The following is a 6,596-nucleotide window of genomic DNA, read 5'->3' as shown; positions in this document are numbered from 1 at the left end:
CTTCCAGACTAGAAAGTTTCTCTAATTAAGAATAGGTGAGGAAAGAGTGAATAAGGAAGCTTACACTTTAGGGTGTTTCTGGAAAAAAATGGCCCTTTAATCTTTCTTTCACTTCCACGCTGCTGACCTATGCTCAGGTGGATGAAGTTCTAGGAGTGACTGACAAAAATCCAGTGATTTAGGGAGATCTGAGAGGAGACAGGAGCTGTGCCCTGCTTCTGGTTTTGCTTTGGGAAAGGATGAGACTCCTGAGAATAAATAGCTCTGCAGTGCTTGTGGGAAGATGGACCCAGGACAAAAATGGCAGAGTTTCTAGGCATGGCTTGAAAAGAGTAGGACAGTCCCCACACACATGTCTGGGCTCAGTAATCAGACAGAGATGGCATTAAAGCAACCCTAGACCAGGAGCAAGAAAGGCAATGCCAAGGAATGATCAATCTACCACACAATTGCTCTCATCTCACACTCTAGCAAAGTAATGCTCAAAATTCTCCAAGCCAGTCTTCAACAGGACATGAACCTTGAACTTCCAGATGTTCAAACTGGTTTTAGAAAAGGCAGAGGAATCAGAGATCAAATTGCCAACATCCACTGGATCATGGAAAAAGCAAGAAAGTTCCAGAAAAACATCTATTTCTGCTTTATTGACTATGCCAAAGCTTTTGACTGTGTGGATCACAATAAACTGTGGAAAATTCTGAAAGAGATGGGAATAGCAGACCACCTGATCTACCTCTTGAGATACCTATATGCAGGTCAGGAGGCAACAGTTAGAACTGGACATGAAACAACAGACTGGTTCCAAATAGGAAAAGGAGTACATCAAGGCTGTATATTGTCACCTTGCTTATGTAACTTCTATGCAGAGTGCATCATGAGAAACGCTGGGCTGAATGAAGCACAAGCTGGAATCAAGATTGCCGGGAGAAATATCAATAACCTCAAATATGCAGATGACACCACCCTTATGGCAGAAAGTGAAGAACTAAAGAGCCTCTTGATGAAAGTCAAAGTTGAGAGTTAAAAAGTTGGCCTAAAGCTCAACATTCAGAAAACTAAGATTATGGCATCTGGTCCCATCACTTCATGGCAAATAGATGGGGAAACAGTGGAAATAGTGATAGGGTTTCTTTTGGGGGGCTCCAAAATCACTGCAGATGGTGACTGCAGCCATGAAATAAAAAGACGCTTACCCCTTAGAAGAAAAGTTATGATCAACCTAGACAGCATATTAAAAAGCAGAGACATTACTTTGCCCACAAAGGTCCGTCTAGTCAAGGCTATGGTTTATCCAGTAGTTATGTATGGATGTGAGAGTTGGACTATAAAGAAAGTTGAGCACTGAAGAATTGATGCTTTTGAACCGTGGTGTTGGAGAAGACTCTTGAGAGTCCCTTGGACTGCAAGGAGATCCAAACCAGTCCATCCTAAAGATCAGTCCTGACTGTTCATCGGAAGGACTGCTGCTGAAGCTGAAAGTCCAATACTTTGGCCACCTGATGTGAAGAACTGACTCATTTGAAAAGACCCTGATGGTGGGAAAGACTGAAGGCAGGAAGAGAAGGGGATGACAGAGGATGAGACGGTTGGATGGCATCACCAACTCAATGGACATGAGTTTGAGTATACTGTGGGAGTTGGTGATGGACAGGGAGGCCTGGCATGCTTCAGTCCATGGGGTCACAGAGTTGGACACAACTGAGTGACTGAACTGAGACCAGGAGTAAGCACCACCCAGCAGCCCTCTGGCACCTGAGGTACTGAGATCAAGTGGGGCTGAGGGTATCAAAGCAGAGTAGAACACCAGCAGGTAAACCTGTCCCACAAAGCCCTGTGGGAGTTACACTACCCCTCCACCAGGAAAAACAGATAGCCAACCTCTAAAGGAGAGGTGCACACTGAATTGACTGAGGCTGGTTTCCATCACAGCCTCTTGTGAAAAAGTTAAACTGCTTGCACACTGAACTTTGTGTATGGAGATTCCTACCTGCTGTACTCAGTGACGTTTATGAAGTTAGATAATGATGATAGCTTTGGGATAGATACCTATCCCAGATAGATACCTGTGCATGTCAGGTATCTGATATTTCTCTATATTACATAGCATGTACAGTATCATGGAACTGAACACAAAGAAAGGGATAGTTGAAGATTCTTAATGTGTGCTGTGGGAGGGAGTACAGCCTTGGATTCTCAAAATAATTTTTTAAACTTATTTATTTATTTATTTTTGGCTGTGATGTATCTTGGAGCTTCCCAGGTAGTGCTAGTGGTAGAGAATCTACCTGCCAATGTAGGAGACATAAGATACGCTGGTTCAATCCCTGGATCAGGAAGATCCCCTGAACAACAAAGGCATTTGCCATCTGCCTCTTTGGAGATTGAACCCCATGCTGCTATAACTATTGACCTTCAACAACCCCTGAGGGAGTTCAGGGTGGAGTGAGGCACTCTAGTGCTCCAGGGAATCTGGTGGGACAGGTCTTTAGATAGTTGGATATTTTCAGGAACAGATTTTATGATCTCAATCCTTACATCTCCCCATATCTAGAGAAGCACTAAATCCCTTCATGGTGACATTAGATCCTCATGACTAACAAAAACCCTTTTGTAAAATGAGTGCTTCATGGTATTGAACTCCCCCTTCACCAAAACCTTATATACTGACTTTCGTCCACTGCTGTTTTGGAGCAGTCTCTCAGAGCTATCTGTGATGCTGCCTCTTGGCCTGCAGTCCTCCTTTTGCCCCAAATAAAACTTAACTCACAACTCTCAAGTTGTATATCTTTTTTAGTCGATGTTATCAACATGCATAATTAAAGATAAATTTTAGTTAGAGGTTAATGAAAATAAAGATATACTTTTTCCCATCCAAGTTCAAACATCTCCTGAATTTTATTCATGAACTCTTGGGATTTTCAGTCCTATGTACCATCTAACTTTATTGAAAGTGAAAGTGAAGTCACTCAGTCCTGTCCAACTCTGTGCGACCCCATGGACTGTAGCCTATCAGGCTCCTCCGTCCATGGGATTTTCCAGGCAAGAGTGCTGGAGTGGATTGCCATTTCCTTCTCCAGGGGACCTTCCCGACCCAGGAATCGAACCTGGGTCTCCCTCATTGCAGGCAGATGCTTTACCATCTGAGCCACCAAATATTTAATTTGAACCTTCCACCAGACTCTATTTGAGAGAAAAAGGTTGCAGGGGTTAGGGGGTGGACTGTAGAGATAATATTACATAAAATAATTTCCTCTTAATAAGTGCCCAGAAGATTTAGAAGTAGTCAGGTCTCGACAGATCCCTCTACATTCATTATCATCCAAGATCATAAATTTAGGAGCTCACAATCCTAGGCAGGTGTTAGGAGTATAGACAAAAATGCCCCAATTGGCCAAGGGCTGATTTTTAGATAAAAGGTAATTCCCTGACCTTGTAAGCCAGATAAGTGTCTTAAATGTAAGATACTTTTTGCTTGATGTCCCTAGGGGAGTAACTAGAAAATGGCTGAAGGTTGACAAATGCTGTTTGGATGAATTAATTAACTGATGGATCATGCAAAAACATTGAATTTTGGTCAGCAACAAAGAGATGGGCACCCAAATGTTAATTCCTTAGCAGTGACCTTTGCAAAGAGAAAGGGCTTGATTAAGGTCAGATACTGTTATTTTTACTTTGTAAGGCTTTTTTTTTTTTTTTTTTTTTGTAGCCTAGTATCTAGCCTCTCGACTTCCCAGTAAAGAATCTGCCTGCCAGTGCAGGAGACACATGAGACATGGGTTTGATCTCTGGGTGGGGAAGATTCCCTGGAGTAGGAAATGGCCACCCACTCCAGTATTTCTTGCCTGGAAAATTCTATGGATGGAGGAACCTGGTGGGCTACAGTCCATGGGGTTGCAAAGAGTTGGACATGACTGAGCACACACACACACACACACACACACACACACACACCCCTAGCCTTATAGCCTAAAAGATCAAATGTAGCTTTCCAAAGGAGTTCTTTATCTCTAGGGATTGGATAGGGATTAGGTAAAATTAAATGGCAGAATGAGAATGAAGTGCAAATAGCACAGGGACTGTATAATCAGTAAATGTGCAATAGTCGATGTTACTATAATTTAACGCAATAAATAATAGTTTTAGTATTATTACTGTTAATAGTAATCAAAGTATTGAGTTAAATTTAGTAATATATTGGAATCACAAGAAAAACATTTAAAACTACTTATCCCCAAGATCTCACCGAATCAGAATTTCTGGGAAGAGACCCAGAATCTACCTTTTGAAAAAGCTGGCAAGGGATTTGGAAAGGAAGTAAGGAATAGGAAATTAGAGCCCACAAGGAAACCCAAGTTATTATTGTCAACATATTAAAACATTATTTTAATGCAAACAGTGAACACTTGTCAATGTTTTATGTATTCATGCGAGAATACAAGAATACATTTAATGAGAGCACTACAAGAATGACAGAGCAAATTCCACAGATGATATGAAAAACTAGGATTTTACAGGGAATAAATGGAAAAAAAAATTAGGCTGAGAATAAGAATGCTCAATTGGTTACACAACTGGTGAACATCCTTTAGGATAAAAAAGCTATAAATTTCTGGATTATCTTTTCCTACCAGATGGAAGAGAAAATCATTGTACTTGATCATTTTTTTTCTGTAATTTAGCTTCTAACTTAACAGAGTTGTAAAACATCTGGTTCTTAATCAACGGTAAATAGAAAATTAAAAAAAAAAATTGATTCAAGTAAAAGCTCATTGTGAACCCCTTAACTGCATCTGCAAAATGAACATCAGCCTGATTGATTTCCTTGATTCTGAATATCTAAAGTACCTACATATACTCAGGTATAAAATGCAAGCCACAGTTTGTATGTGATGTCGTATTTTAGCACTAGGAAATGGAGTAACAATCCTTGCACTGTCCTCTGAAAAAGTTACTATGTGGGGAGGGCAAGAAGGGTAAGTGGGCCCAATTGTATTGACAGCTTACAGTGAATGGTGTCAGATTCATGATCTCCAAAGAAGATTTAGCTTCGGGACCAGGGACCAGGCTTGATCACTCAAGAGCTTTTGTGTAGCAGAGTTGTATTAATGTGAAAAGTGAAGTGAAGTCGCTCAGTTGTGTCCGACTCTTTGCGACCCCGTGGACCGTAGCTTGCCAGGCTTCTCCATCCATGGGATTTTCCAGGCAAGGGTACTGGAGTGGGTTGCCATTTCCTTCTCTAGGGGTCTTCCTGACCCAGGAATCGAACCTGGGTCTCCTGCATTGCAGGCAGACGCTTTACCCTCTGAGCCACCAGGGAAGCCCTGGTGATGTGAAAAAGGGACAGAGAAAGCTTCTGACATAGACATCAGAAGGGGTGTGGAAAGTGCCTCCCTCTTAGTTTTAGCAAGAGAGTTATATACCTTATTACAGTAAAGGGTCTTATCAGACCCACTCCCACAATATACATTCTAAGATAACAAGATTAGTCCAAAGGTTTTCAAGAAGGGGAAGCTGTCCTCAAGCAGAATACATTGTTGTTATATAATCCTTAGTACAGACTTTAAACTGAATTGTTTGTTGTGTAATCATCAGTTCAGGGTTTAAAGAAAAAAAAACGTTTTATGTGATTAAGACTAAGGAATGTAGAGAAAAAAGGGTGTTTGTCTTTTCCTCCTCCTTGAGAATTCCACACCCCTATCAATGGCACCCCACTCCAGTACTCTTGCCTGGTCACTAGGAGTTGGACATGACTGAACGACTTCACTTTCACTTTTCATTTTCATTCATTGAAGAAGGAAATGGCAACCCACTCCAGCGTTCTTGCCTGGAGAATCCCAGGGATGGGAAAACCTGGTGGGCTGCCATCTATGGGGTCGAACACGACTGAAGTGACTTAGCAGCATCTCCTCCTGGGGTACCCCAGACTTCTTATCACCCTACCTAGAAATCAACTCTCTCAGTATGGTAACAGATGGAAATGAAACTTTTGTTGGTGAGTTCATTGGAAGGACTGATGCTGAAACTGAAACTTCAATACTTTGGCCACCTCATGTGAAGAGTTGACTCATTGGAAAAGACTCTGATGCTGGGAGGGATTGGGGGCAGGAGGAGAAGCGGACGACAGAGGATGAGTTGGCTGGATGGCATCACCAACTCGATGGACATGAGTTTGGGTGAACTCCGGGAGTTGGTGATGGACAGGGAGGCCTGGCGTGCTGCAATTCATGGGGTCGCAAAGAGTCGGACACGACTGAGCAACTGGACTGAACTGACACTGTGGTGTATGCAGAAGTCTACATCTGGTTCACCCTTGAATATCATGAGGCTTAGGGGTGCCAACCCACCATGGATCATGTAGTATCATATTACCTATTTTCTGAAAAATACTCACATATAAGTGGACCTGCACAGTTCAAACCTGTATCATTCAGGGGTCAACTGTACAAAGTTGTCCATATGAAACTTATATAATGTTATAAACCAATGCTACCTCAATTTAAAAACTTAAGAGATAAAAATCAAAAGAAAAGTGAAAGTGTTAGTTGCTCAGTCATGTCCGACTCTGCGACCCCATGGACTGTATGGACTGTAGCTTG

The 6,596-nt window shown here is 41.9% G+C and overlaps 1 non-coding gene across 1 annotated transcript; it reads right to left on the bottom strand.

Moving 5' to 3' along the window:
* Window positions 1-5,244: 5,244 nt before the first annotated feature.
* On the bottom strand, window positions 5,245-5,317 carry TRNAC-GCA (transfer RNA cysteine (anticodon GCA)). The gene has a single exon. It is a non-coding gene; the product is annotated as a tRNA-Cys (tRNA).
* Window positions 5,318-6,596: the final 1,279 nt, after the last annotated feature.

The sequence above is a fragment of the Capricornis sumatraensis genome, chromosome 9 (assembly GCF_032405125.1).
Source record: "Capricornis sumatraensis isolate serow.1 chromosome 9, serow.2, whole genome shotgun sequence".
Taxonomy (NCBI): Eukaryota; Metazoa; Chordata; class Mammalia; order Artiodactyla; family Bovidae; genus Capricornis; species Capricornis sumatraensis.
Note: the sequence above shows the minus strand (reverse complement) of the source record. Positions and strands in the feature narration are given on the sequence as shown.